This window comes from Ischnura elegans, chromosome 8, assembly GCF_921293095.1.
Source record: "Ischnura elegans chromosome 8, ioIscEleg1.1, whole genome shotgun sequence".
In the NCBI taxonomy this organism is placed as follows: Eukaryota; Metazoa; Arthropoda; class Insecta; order Odonata; family Coenagrionidae; genus Ischnura; species Ischnura elegans.
This window is the reverse complement of record NC_060253.1, coordinates 110,839,181-110,854,209: the sequence shown is the minus strand read 5'-3', so window position 1 is coordinate 110,854,209 and position 15,029 is coordinate 110,839,181. Positions and strand designations below refer to the sequence as shown.

General features: G+C 37.1%; 1 protein-coding gene across 5 annotated transcripts in view; it reads right to left on the bottom strand.

The window, feature by feature from the left end:
* The window catches only part of LOC124164252 (protein HEXIM1), a 40,860-nt gene that overhangs the window by 8,160 nt on the left and 17,671 nt on the right, over nucleotides 1-15,029 (bottom strand). For 2 of the 5 annotated variants that reach the window (XR_006865999.1, XR_006866001.1), the window contains exon 2: nucleotides 239-574. The exons of 2 other annotated variants lie outside the window; for them this stretch is intronic. The gene's annotated coding sequence lies outside the window, so the exon portion shown is untranslated. Of the gene's footprint in view, nucleotides 1-238; nucleotides 575-11,168; nucleotides 11,410-15,029 lie in introns of those variants that run through there. One more of the 5 variants, XM_046541494.1, reaches the window with a different exon arrangement.

Sequence of the window (15,029 nt, the reverse complement as noted above, 5' to 3'; positions counted from 1 at the left end):
CACAGTTAAAGCACAAATCCTCATAGGATTCCATGTCACCAGTGGAAAAAAGCCAAAATTTTTTTAGTTGGATTAATCATAAGACAAATCATCTTTATTGGCACGCATAAATTGCATTAACTTGCATAATGATAATGCAGAACAAATCTTTCGGCTGAATGATTTCCAGTGACGTGAAAAAAGTTTAAAAAATATATATAGGCAGAAAATAATGCTAAAAAAAAGAAGGTGAGAGTACCTGCAGAGGGAAAGTGCGAGCGTGAGTAATCTCAGTTTCTCTCTTCGTTCCGCAACGACTTCCTGCTCACACATCAACTGCAAACACCACAACAAGATTGTTTCCCTGCCGATGGAAAATGGCTGGCAAGGGGTGAATGCCAAATATTCAAGAGCATCCCTCAAGCAAATTCAGTTAAATGGATGTAAACTCATTACACCAACCGACCACATCCCAAATCATTCCCTTGTCAGCCCTCCACCAACATTTTGTCCAACCACTACTGCCTTGTGCTTCAGTTCAAAGTATCTACTCATAATAGTGCAAAACATCCAGGGACTTTCTTCAAAGGTAAAACTGTAAAACAGTTTTTTATCAGTAAACTGTCACAGAAATAATGGAAAGTAAACTAGATATGAAGAATGCATAGTTTTACTTCCTATAAGCATAAAATGTGCGAAAAAAATCACATAGTAATGTTCCACAAGCAGCAACAAGTTGTGGAACATTACTGCGTGATTTATAATTATAATAATAATTTATTTCACACATAAGGTACGTGGTTCCTCCAAATGGAACCTGAGCACGTGATACATATCCTTTTACTATATTTGCACCAACTTTGAACTATATAACATTGGCAAAATATTCCTATGATGATAGAATTGCAAATGAACTTCAGTAATTTTCACATTTCCATTAAACTTACACTTATCTAAGATTCAATGGGTAGCAGTCATTCTCAGAGTTATTTGTTTTATCCTAGGTCAGGGTTAAGCTTGTGCGTACACAATACAGTGCGTAATACAGTGTGAAAAATTACACAAGTTCGCAAGATGTTCCATCAACACGATTTAAAAAGTCCACCAACGTCTAATTTTCAAAAAAGAAATTCACGAAAAATCATGTAAAAGTAAAAATAAACAAATAATATACTTTATACAAATCACTCTGACGAAAGAATTAATTTCTGGTTGAGTTCAAGAAGGATTGGCAGTTTAAGGCTTTATGCGATGGCGATTTTTATCAACCTCCAGTCGCTCAGCGTGAACGCCATTCAATTGAAATATATGTGGTGCGCACAGTAGACAATTGTGCATCCTCCGTACCACCATTTTTGGGAAAAAGTTATGAATTCAAGCCACATAGCAGTCACATAGACGTGGCTGCCTCAACTGAGTCTCCCACCAAGTATGAACTAACTGAGGAGCAACTCCACAAAACTCGCTGAATGGCTTCAGCTACAACATTACTGGGCCTTTATGCCACTAAAAAAGATTTTTCAGAGTCAATATTGACTGAAGATGAGACATGGATTTCGTACGACAAACCCAAACTAAAAGTAATATTCAAAACTACGAATGCACGAGAGGCCACCAAGCAAACCAAGATTTGGACAAACCTTCAATAATCGCAAGGTTATGGCTAGAGGGTTTTGGGACCAAAAATATGTGTTGCTTGTGAATTTCTTGCAATGGGGGACAACAAAAAATGCACCTTATACAACGATAAATGTTTAGAGAGAGACATTGCTGTGAGTGCCCACAGTCGCCCTAAACATAAGGAGACTCTTTGGGCTAAGACTAAGAGAGACTAAGGAGAGACTTTGGGACTTAGGACATAAGGAGAGATTTTGGGCATTGCTCTGATCCATGAAAAAAAACCATTCAGTCGTAAGTCATGGGCAGCAACATTTTATGAAGAGGGTAAAGCTTGTCCACAGGCAAAACCAATGCCTTAATTGCTGAGGCGATCATGTCGGAGAGTAACCACAAATGAGAATGACTTTAAATTGAAACAATTTTTTAACATTCCCTTCACCTTCTATGCATGGCCAATTGTAGGTTGACAAAAAAACCGCCCTGGTATATTTGAGAATGAGAGCATGAGAAGAAGTCTTCTTTAGGAAGTGTGGATATCAAGTGGATTTGTAAAGATCAATTCTGGAAATGTAGAGAGAAATCTTGCAGAGGCATTTAGGCCGTCCTAATAACTTCTGCCACTTCATCTTCCAATACAAAACATGTTTACATTGTTCACCACTTGAATTTGAACATAATACAAGGTAAGTTAGCCTTTAACCCTTTCGCTACTGCTCACTCTACAGAAACCTACCCATCACATTCAGCGTAAGCGCAGAGCGCATGGCAGGGAGAAGGAAAAGATATGTTCACAACAGCGTAAGGGTATTGAATACTAAAAGGCTTCATAGATAGGTATTTCTTACCATATTATTAATAATGGTGCTATCCATTACAGCTAATGGCTCTTTTCTAGGGATGGGCCATCGAATCTGCATTTCTCCCAAAATCTCAAAAATTAGGGAATCAAATGCGGATTCAATGAGATTTGAACAAGAATGCTAAGGGTTTCAGTTAACACCTCTATCCTTGTTACAGTTAAAAGTGAATGACATGAAGTGAAGAAAAAACATTCTTCCTGGAAGTGAACATACATGCGTTCCATCAGTAAATTAGCAAAACTTTGTGAGTACGGATTCAAGAGTTGACTCAAATTCCTGAAAGATTTGATCCTGGATTTATGCTCAAGAAAATTGTGCATTTAACCCATTCCAACATTTTTCCTAAAAGCGAAGACTGGACGTTCGTTCCGATTAAGAACAGAGGAACACGGAAGAATTTGAGAAACGGGGAGATAGACAAATCGCATTTCGCGAAACACCTATGGGAGAGTGACCACAGGAGCGATTTTGTTCCGGAAATTCTCCACCTTGAGGAAAAGGGAAGGATGGACTGCTTGGAGGAGTTGGAGATTAGGAAGCACATCAGGAATGGAATTTTAGCTAATGAGAATATTTTTGTCAACTATTCCCCCCTCTAGGAAATTCCCCTGAAGTTGAGTAATGCTCCAACCCCAACGCAACCCTCCCCTACCAATGCGTAATAGCAACCATATAAACAACAACAAAATAACTATAAAAATAACGATCTCTATACCGTATGATGTCGCCTCTGCGACGAAACCGGTCGTCTTGAATAAATTGTGTGAAAAGTACCTTAACTTTATATTGTTTAAAATGGATTTTCACAAAGTTAAGCCTGAAACAATCGAGTTTAAAAGTGAATGACTTGAATAAAAATGCCACAATTTTTCTCAGCATTGGAAACTATTTCTCCATCAGAGAAAATTGTTTTGAAGCACTTCCAAATTGTTTCTCATGGAATGCAGCAGAACAATTTGGAAGAGCTTTAAGAAGCACACTAAACTTAGGTGATGTTAAGAAAAAGTTTGGGAGAAGATGGAGATAGCAGCAATCAGGAGATCCTAGTTTCGAATCCCACCAAAGCACAATGTTTTCTCACGGAAAATATCATCCTTGATGCTCACTTTCAGTGGCAAAAATTGTTACCGTGGCAGATGGTTTATGTTGGTTCTTTTGTCATATTTTATGAATTAAATCAGAAAACTGGCCCACAAGTGCAAAAACAATAGCTCTTCTGCACATGCATCCCGATTCTTCCCTGCTGATTCAATCACACTCACTTTCCCCACCCCCTCTTACCATGTCAAGCAAGATCTTTACAAAAAACATGATAACTAAACTTTGCATGCTTTTGAGGTGCTTTGAGACATACGTATAGCATCTGAGTCATTCATATATTTTATTGAGAGACTACATTACATATGACTTGGAGAAATTATAAAACCAAGGTTACACCATGCATTGGCGATTAAGGGGTTCAAAAGCCTCCTAATTGCTTGGGAAATATAGTCATCCCCCACTCAAAGAACCCCCCCCCCTCCCCAACTGGTTCTTTTAACTCCATCTTGGAATATATGCTTGTTGAAAGAAATATAATCCAAAATTTGAGAAGACTTGAATTTCACAAATGATAGGAGTTAACTATACCCAGTTCAATTCATCTCGGTGGCTGAGGCTAGAGCAAGAGTGGGGGTAATTTTCTAGCCATCCGACTATCCCTTGGCCAATCAGAGGACAGCATGGTGTGGCTAAGCCATTTGGAAATTTAGTCGCTCCCACACCTCCATTGCACTGACATTGTTAGTTTGCCACTGGTATCTGACTGCATATTTCCACGCCTTCTGTTTAAGGATTACCTTGAATCTACTCCAAATCAGTAGGCATATTGTCTTGCCCCAAAATACCTGAGGCCACCCATTTCCTTTGATAAAAACAATGATACCGATGAAGATTGGGCAATTAGCCTGCTCCTTCCACTCTCTCCCTTGGTGCATACTCCCCCGTCAGCATCGCCCACTGACAGTGACTTCCTGTGTCTCGCAGAAGGCACCCTTCATCATTTGCACACACGCTAAGCCTCAACACTATTTCTCAGAAAGAATTTTAGTATTTGGCAAAATTTGAAAACTGTATCATTATTAAGGACTTTTTCAAATTAATGAATACTTATGCTCAGAATTTTTTCCCTAAAGTTTGAAAATTTTTTTGAAAAACAAAAAATTGGTATTTATTTTTTCCAGACAAGGTAACCTCATTTTTGGGTAGAGGGACATCACTTATGATGAATATTGTTACTCATATAAATCTCACTCATCCCTCTTACTATCAAATACCTCCAAGATATCTTACAAGACATTATGATGTCACAATCATGTAGATACGTATCTAAGTGATCATGCATGTGCCTGGAAAAATGAAGAAAATTATAGACAAATAAAGGGTAATGAAGAATATTTTTCTGGGCACACATGCGACCATTCAGATATGTCTCTGAAATATTAGATCTCATGTGGGATATGCCCATTTTTCATCAGTTAGATGACCTAATACTGTGCCACAAGAGATCCTCATTTTCAAAATGGGAAACCCATGAAACAGGATTGACTTTCATTCTGTTCCTCTTGTGCATAAGCCAATGAAGTCCCGTTCCCTTTTATATGGTGGAGACATTAAGGTTAGTAACTTGCAGTGTATTATAATTTACTCTGAGGAATGTGCCAAAAATGACGAACCATTATGTATACCAATCCATTAGCTAGCTTCCAACAGAAGTTGAGAAGGACCCAGGACAAACTTTAAATCTGACATGAAGATAGAGTCATGCAACATTTAAGACACAGCAATCATGCTTGGAAAACAGAAATAATTAGGAGAGTCATTTTGTAACCTCAATGAAAACATCAGTCTAATATTGTGTTCATTGGCATAATACACCTGAACCTCAACATAGTAAGTCTACCTAATTGCAGGCCACTGCTGACACAGGCTGTAACTATACATATCCTGAAGATGGAAATAAAATACTTAATGAGTAAATAAGAAATACGTCATCATCATCCACTGGTTTTCTGCCTTTCACCGGTAGGTATCATTAATGGCTGATGCCGGATTTCACTATTTAGTGGGCCCTTTTCGCTTCTATAATGGTGAGGTATTTACCCCGTCCCTCCCTTCCAACCCTATTCCAGAGGTGTCGTCGGGCTCCTATTGCGGTGGTGCCTCTTTCCTTCCCAACCAAACCCCACCCCAGGAGTGCGGGCGTATAAGTCTCAGACATGGTTCCCGGCCCCGGTGCGTTGTAACCCTCATTCAGAGGACCCCCCCCCTTGGCGTCCTGATCTCATTGCATCAGTCATCTTCTTACCCTCCTCTTTTCTCCTTCCACTGTGGCATTTAATCCCCTTTCCTCTTAAAATGTGCCACATCCAATTCCCCTTTAGTAGTTCTCCATAAAGAAATATATAGCTAAAGGTAAATATTTTCGGCTACCATAGATGATTGGAGCATACATACACAATAATTTCCATAATTTTTTAAATAAGAGGGTTGTTCAATAAGTCTTTAGAAAAAGGTAGAAAAACAAAGTATTTTGGGTCATTTTTTTTATATTTTCACTTTTTCTTCTTTTAATCTAATTTGTATTGGCATTTTTCCAATCATTTTAAGCTGTCCAACGGAATCTCCTCAAAATAGGCATTATTTTGAGCTATGACCTACACCTTAGACTTAAACCTTTGTCCACCCAGCCATTTATTGAAGTTGGGAAATGCAAAAAAGTCATTGGGGGTCAAATCTTGTGCATATGGAAAGTTTTGTAACAATTGGAACATTATTTCCTAAATTTAGGCTAACAAAACAGCATAGGTGTGCAACTGTACATTGTCTTGTCGAAGAAGTAACTTTTTTCTTTCAAATGACGACACTTTCCTTAATTTCTAACATCAACATGTCCAATAACAAGGCATTATGTTCTCCTGTTATCGCTTTTCTCTTTTCTCAGTAATTAATGTATATTATTCCGCATGCAACCCAAAATGTAGTTGCCTTGACCTGGCTGCCCCATTTCACTATCTTCGCCTACTTTGGAGCCCATTCACCTTCAGAATTCTATTGTTTCGACTGTTTTTGTCTCCATAGTGTAGCGATGAATACATATTTTATCAACAGCTATATGATGACATGGAAAATCATCAGGATTGAGTCGCAAAGGTGCCAAAACAGCCTCGGAGTTGACCACATGATTTCGTTTACTCTCTACTGCAAGCAAACGCAGCAGTTATATTGCCAAGATTTTTTTTCACACTTAATTTTTCGTGCAAACTTAAAAGTAATTGTACGTTGTGATATGCCTGTGGCCTCAACTATGTCACGCACTTTGATTTTTCTGCCACTTAAAACCACATCATGGATTTTGTCAATCATTTCAGAGGTAGACACTTCAACAGGGTGCCCGGAATGATGTTAATTTTTTGGATTTACAGCCACATTTAAATTCATTTACCAAATTGTAAATAGTTGCATACACAAGAACAGATCTGACATGAACTTCATACAGCGCTCAGCTTTGATTTCTTTAGGCATTTACCCTTTTCAAAACAACTGTTTGATCACTGCACGAAACACTCTTTTATCCATGATTCTTAATAAATGAAAGTTGTTCACTAAAACCAGCAAACAACAATGAAACTATGGCATGAATACAGCTGAAACTCTAACAGCTGACTAGTCAAGAGCGCTGCTTTCTGAGAAAAATTAATTTTTGATATTCAGAGTGCAATCTCTCGGAAATTCTAAGGACTTATTGAACGACCCTCGTAAACCATTTAATAAAAGGGAATTGCCTATGGTCTGCAAAATACTTATGATTAATCTTTTAATGCTCACCTACCACAATCCACACCCACAATCTCAGGAAGAAACAGAAAAACACTTTTAGCATGTACCTAATTTTATTCGAAGGGCTTCCACATTAAATAATTTAACCAACTTAAAAAGTATGAGAGAATAAGGCATGGAAAATAAAAAATTCAATCATATAAGAAATATAATTCATTACTTTATGGATTTCAATACAAACAAATAATAAATAAAAACTGAAAACAAAGCAAAAAATGAAGTGTCTCTTGCGACCCATTTCTCCTAACTTGCCCCCTTTCTCAACTCCTCCTTGATCTGAAGCAGGCAAGTAGCCAGAGGACCAACTATAGGGCCTTCAGCCCCCCCTCCCTTTCTAATCCCCCTATATATATTTTTTTTCCTTGTGGCAACTACCCACAATACACCTGCTGAGGAGACCACTAGCCCGGGGGCATCATCTACAGTCAGGCAATCTACTTTACAAAATTGTTAATTTAATAATGTCTGCCAATGAACAATAATGAATTTAACTTTAAACATTATGGAAGTAGGTATAAGGCAAATCAAACAAAATGCATGATATTTGGATGCATGCTAAAGGACAACAATATATCAGAATGTATTGGCAAACCACATTCTACCAGCCTTCCCCTTAAGCAAATTTCTGGCTATATGCCTGATCTTTGCTCTTCCTTTTCGAAGGTTCATAATTATTAGATAATCTTCCTTTTTTGCCCAAACCATTGCCTCCTTTGCTCTCCAGACGTTCGCATCCCCTTGCCATGATCTATGATGCTTTCTTTCTTGAAGTGTCGGCTGAAGGCACACCACAGTTCTTTTTCCCTCACCCTCTTCCTCTCATATATATGTAGCAACAATGGATTTCCTTAGCATTTGGTAACAAAGTCACACACAACTGATAATCACGCTTACAACAAATAACTGCGAATGTAAAGAACTATTCCCCAGTTATTCTTAATTTCCCATAATTTTCAGCCAAGGTTCCATCCATAGAATAGACATAGAAAAACAGATTGGGTGAGGTTGGCTAAAGCCTCCTTCACCCTCTTCTGTAGAGATGAGAAGCAGCAGCAGAGATACACTGTGCATTTTAAGAAATGAAAATAAAGTCATTTTAATAAATTTTTCTAGAGATTTTGGTACATAACTCTTGTAGTCACTGAGTATGCTCCTTCAGCATCCATACACTTCTGCAGGCAGGTTATCCATGCTCTGCACATTTCCCGGAAGTGAACAACTGAAACATCCTTCACAGCATGCATGTAAGCCACTTATGCAGCATGCAGGGTTCACGGCTACAGAGCACCTGTCAAAAATAGGCTTTGTAACATTCTCCAGCATCCTTAAGAAGTGTATTGATGCTGAAGGAGCTTACTTTGGTAACTATTATGGTTTTGTAGCAATATTTCTCATAAATTCTATAAGTGACTTTATTTTCATACATAAAATACTACATACCCATTATGCACACACATACTTCTTTCTATCCATGAAACCATGTGTGCAATACTCACAACCTCAACTCTTTTACTGCTATTAATGAATATTGAATGCTCTTCCTACACAGTGTACATGTGATGAACTTTCCCTTTTCATTATCCTTTCTGTTAACCCTCTCGAGTGAAAAGCATTTTAGCTCATGTCCAATCGGCAGAGAGTAAACAAAATAATTTATAATTTTCACATGAATTGCTAGAAGAAAAAATCCTCTGGAGCAGGAATCGATTCATGGACCTTTGGCTTTCCAGGCCACTGCCTACACCACTACGACATCCACGTTCCGAGTTTCCCATGGCATTTGCATTGAGGCTGCTGGACCTAATAAAATCATATGGACACTGACATTATCACCGGTACACACTATTGGGGAAGTAATGTAGGAGGAGAGAAGGGTGCTCGGCCAATCAATTATGTATCTCATTAAGTCACACACAGCACAACTTCCAGAATTAACTTTCACAAAATTTGGCAAATAAGTTTTCAAAATACAAATATGCAAAGATTTTGAACACACTTATTATGGCATTAAAAGTCTTGACAAGAAGTTTTAGGAGATCATTATTGATGAAATACTTTTAGGACTAAATGCTGAGGTAAAAATGTTCTCATGGTAAATGCCTAATGATTTAGTCTTGAATACATGAAAAAATTGCTTGCCAATTCAATGGAATTCAGCAGAGTTGAGCAAATAAGCATAGTTTGAGTTAAGAACTTTGAAACAATTTCGTCTCTGATTCCTGAGCCAGCAATAAAAATTGAGTGAATGCATAATGGTCATTGATCAGACCCATCCATTGATACACAGGTGTCATTTTACTCAGTACATGCTGAATTAATTAAACTAATTCATAAAAAAAAGCACTGGCTTCTGTCTGATATGAAATCTAAATACATACATTATAAGTACATTTCCGTATCACAGGAAAGTGGAAATGAAGTATAGGATGAATACACAGTAATAATGACTTTTGATTTGATGAAGCAGAAAATGGAATTCAATTCTTAATCCCTAGCCATCCTCCTATGTAGCCCTAAACTCCCATCCTCCCACTGTTAAACAATGGTTCGACTCAAGGGAGGCAGGGGCATAGCCACAAGGGAAGGGGCTTTCCAGGTTCACATCCTGCCTTCAAAAGAGGACCGACCCCCTTTGCTCCGAGGTGTTTTCCATACACCCCGTAGGGCCACCAAATCTCTAATAAACATTTCAAATCATTTCAAAATACTGGCCACACTGCTGAAGGGAGGCATTCAGTTATTGAAGGCTTAAATAGAATAGTACAAGCTCAGCAAAAAGTTTTAATTTTTATACCATTGGCTAAGAATTTAATACCAGAAGTCCCGGAGAAAATTAAATGAACCAACTTTATGCAGCAATAGGTATCACTAAACCTGAAAATTGTGCCTCACAGGATAACTTGAGCAAGTTGTGCATCACAAGATATGGAGTCCAAAGAAATTCATAGCTCAACACAGACAATAAAACCCAAATCTCATTATACTCGGAGGAAATCTTATTACAAAGAATGCTTTCTTCTACAATCTCACCACCTTGTAAGCGTCATAAATATATATCACAATACATTTAAGTTCCTAAATGAAGTTACGCTCTTATATTTATTTACTACAAACCACAATCAGTGGTGTAATAGTGCCAGAATGCCGCTCTAGCACTGGTTAAATAAAGACATAATACTCAAATAACACTTTTATCAATTTTGGTGCCTAAAAGTTTCTAATATATACATTTGTAACAAAAAAAAAGTTGTAATAAAATGTAAATAATAATTTGTAATGAAAAAAAACACTCTTCTGGAAAAAGTTGAGGAAAGTGCGTTCCATTGCTGCTAATTTTGCCATGACATCAACGACCACAATCTAAAATAACTGATATACTTCATTGTTAAATTCAAGATTACAAGCGTGCGTAATGAGAAAATGGTGAAAATTCACTTGATTTTCACACAGTTTCTGCATTTAAAAGTCATGTTTCCGAACTTTTGCTCAAGACCTCTTTGCCAACTCCTAACCAAGAAAAATTTTGAGCGTTTATCTTGGTTGATTTTCTATCCCCCTTGAAAGTCCTTCCATGCAAATACTACTTCCGGTTTGGGGTGGGACCACTATGACTAAGACGAGGGTGCAGCATTGAGAAATCGTGACTGCTAGCAGAAGTTTAATTTAGAGTCCAGTCCAGCACCAATTGGTTCATTTTTTTGTCTGCAACTGTACCTACCTAATAATGAAGCCTTATGGCTAGAACACATTGAATCAATCTACAAATGTAGTGGATTGAAACATTTAAGGCTGTGGTTTTCATCAAATAAATCTTTACTTTTGCTTTAGACGGGGTTTACTTTACACCTAGTGTTGTTCTATTATTTATTCCCTTCAAAATGAGTACATAAATATATTTGACAATGATTATTTCTTTCATGCTTCAACAAACTTTTAATATTCAAGACATTCTTCTGAAAAATAATTCATTATATGAAATAGTTCCATCAGTTCTAGAGATTTTTCCATTCATTGGCTGTAGCAATTTTATTCTTATGAAAATTAATTTTTAGGGCATGGATGACATCAGATTCTGCAACATAAATATATTGTTTCTATCATATTTTCATGTAAATTAACCAGGATAATGATTTAATTTTTAACTTATATTTTATTAAATGTTTTTAGACCTCAGCATAAAGTGATACATAACATAGTTGAGTTATATTCAATTAACTAAGTTTTTTGCTCCAAATTTCTTTTAAGAATTGCAAAATTATTATCAAGTTTATACATATTTTAGAGCACTATAACATTAATCGCAACTTCAGTCATAGGCAGTTCAATTATTTTCAAACAGGTATAAGTTGCAGTTATACCATTCTATTAATTTCCAAGCAATTTTCTTGGGTCGTCCCTGTTGCAATGATAGCATGGAAAACCTGTGAAATCTTTACAGTGGGTAGGGGCATCCATTTGGGCCAACGATTAGATCCTTGACTCATGATCACCTCATCATCTCACTTTGTAAATGATCTTCAAGATAAAGACTGTAACTATGGCACAAATGACACCCTGACCAGGTGGACAACCCAAGAAAATTTCTTGAAGCATGGACACCAGGAAAGTACCAAATATCAACTATTCAGATTTTGCAATTGGTGGAGCCTTCATTATGAAGATCTTTGTTAGTATTGGTGACCACTAAAATAAATAACCATTACATTGTATTCATGATATTCACATGGATTAAAGTTTATGGGAAATTTCAAGTCCTTGTGTTAAGATCTAATTAGACCTCTTCCCTGATGAAAATCATGAGCCACGCAGAGATTTGGGTCAAGTTTTCAAAATGATGGTGAGGATTTTTCTTAGCAATCTAAATGAAAACTTGACTAAGGTGAATATAAAGGTTTTATAAAGCATTTGAAAGCACCTGTTGCAATGATAACATCGAAAACCTCAGTGAAATCTTTACAAATCCGAGTGAAAACCTCTTCATAATATTAACAGATCCCTGACAACACTTTTTGAGGCACAACAGATCCACCACGTCTCTTAGAAATCCCTTGAAAACCACTCACTCTTGCAATTTGTCTTATAGAAGAGGTTTTCGTTGAGGTTCATAAAATCTTTTCCATCTTTGAATAATCTTTCTGAGATATCTTTTGAAATTACTAATTTTTGTTGGATTTACACTCTTGTATTCCCTACAATAACTTCCTTCCACCTAGTGGTATTGTTCCATTTTCTTTCAGAATTCAATACCAATATAAACTTATCAACAGTAACCATCATGAGCCATAAAAAAAACTTTTCTAGGCATGAAACAGACAATTTCGGCCTTACAGTAATCTATCGTCACCTGAATTTTTCTTTCACAATTTCCTCATGAATGGCATAAATTATTTTGAAATTTTGTTGGGGGACTACTTGAATTATATACAGTGCAACCTCGATATAACGACACCCACGGTGCACTAATAAACACTCGCTATAACGAATTGTCGCTTTACCGGAGGTGGAGCAAATAATAGCCAATATACCTGTTGCGAACAGATATACAGGAACAGGAGTGGTGCGGCGACAGATAAACATCTATCCGATAAACGTAAGCATAAATCCAGACGAAAGGCGATGTTTTTTTGTATCACTAAATTTCCTTACTCAAATAACGACTAACTATTCAAACAATTTATAAGCGCCGCACTGAATAAAAATTACGCAAAGCATTGTTTCGTCAATCATTATATTTATCGAACGACAGTTTACCACATAAATTTGAGACTGAGCACTCCATTAACTTCATTTCTAACAGATCGCTAGCAATTACAGAGGTTAAGGAGTCTTCATGAAAGTCTTCCGGCGGTGAAACCCTCGCTATGGCGAGAGCCAACACCGAAAGGGACTCGTAAAAACGAATTTTTTAACACGCTTGTTATAGGGTCAATTGACGGTGCATCGGCTATCTCTCGTAATAGCGGGGGTGTCGCTATAGCCCGTACTCGCTTTAACGAGGTTCCACTGTAAATAACAACAATCCTGAATGTATTCCAAAATTTGTGAATACATAGGTAGTATCATTTAAATAATGATGAAGGGATACAGGTAAGAAGGATTGCAAAGCAATGGATTTCTTTCTGATTTATGATCTATCCACAACCATCAGTTTAAAAATAATAGATCCAACTGAGTAAGCATCATCACATTACCTTGAGGAATGTATCTATGTCATCAAAGGGAAAATTTTCTGTCACATTCATTCTACTTAAAGCTGACTCCATCGCAACAACATTTCTCAGCAGTATCTCCATCCTTTGGAGCTGCCAAGCCATACTCCTCAAGCATTTGCATATACCCCTGGACTGGGCACTAATCAGATTCAAGTTATTGACAAGGAACCAGAATGATGACATGTTATCGACGATTTAGGCACTTGGTTCAAAAGGACTTCCCAGCACAAAATCAGTGCAAAACTATAAGATTGATGAATGTTGAAGAGTACATGAATGCATGATAGATAAGAACATTGAGAAGATAAAATAGCAAAGTTTTCCCAAGCATATTTCCTAGATCTACAAGAAGAATCAGCAGATGAGGAGCCTGTGTTGTTGGGCTTATGAAGATTCTCCAGTGGGCAGTTGGGCTTATGAAGATTCACATGAAACACGAAGCTCATTATGAGGCCACAATTGACATATGAAATATCTTGGACACAGAAATATAAACACATTTCCAAACATCAACATAGTTGAGGTATACATGAATACATTTCACGTAACAAGAGAATATAGAATTCTTGTGATTAGGGAGGATGGCTATCTTTTAGCTTCATCATTCAAACTGCTCATCCAACAATGGAATTCAAGCCGGGAAAATCAGCGCGTGTCTCACTAGCCACCATATACATAAAGAATTGGAGCTCTGCAGATCATTTGGACCCAAAGACGGGAGCTGGAATGCACCCAAAACTGTCGTCCATCAAAAATGAGTCAATAACCCGGAAACCTCTTGTCAATCAATTCTTGTGATGATTCAGTCAGTAGAACTATGACAGCATGCCACACAATCCTTATCCACGACCTTGATATAACCTCAAGTATCATTACATAGCAGGTTCCTGTAGGAATTTTTAATATAAAATTTAGCAACAACTCACGAAAAAAAGTTGTCCAAGAACATGAAATATGAGATGTCAGCATTTTAGTTGTCAAACCTGATTTTAATTGTACATACAACAACGAAAAATTAGCTACCCAAGAGCTTTCTTACATTTATTCATCACTTGAGGGAAATTGTATGAAAATATTTTAAATCCAGATTTAAATTTTAATTAGTCTAAACAACATTCCAGATAGATAGTTAACCAGCTAGATACTCAGGTGTGTGCCTGTATGTCTACAGGCAAAATTTCAGAGGGTCCAGGTCTGTTAACAGATTCAATGCAGGAATAACTCCAAACTTATACCAAAAACAGGTTAAAATTTTTCTCTAAATAGCACATAACAGGGTTTGAAATGGACTGCATACAATGGCAAGCAGAACATGACTGAAGGTCAAAGATACAGATGAAATCCAGATACAAAGAGAAATATGGAATAAAGAAATAAAAAACTTGCCAGGAAGAATAACCACAATTGACATGGTCAATATGGGGAGCATAGTGGTGTAAGGGTAAATTACTTGGCAGGTGATCAAGGGGTACAGGGTTCA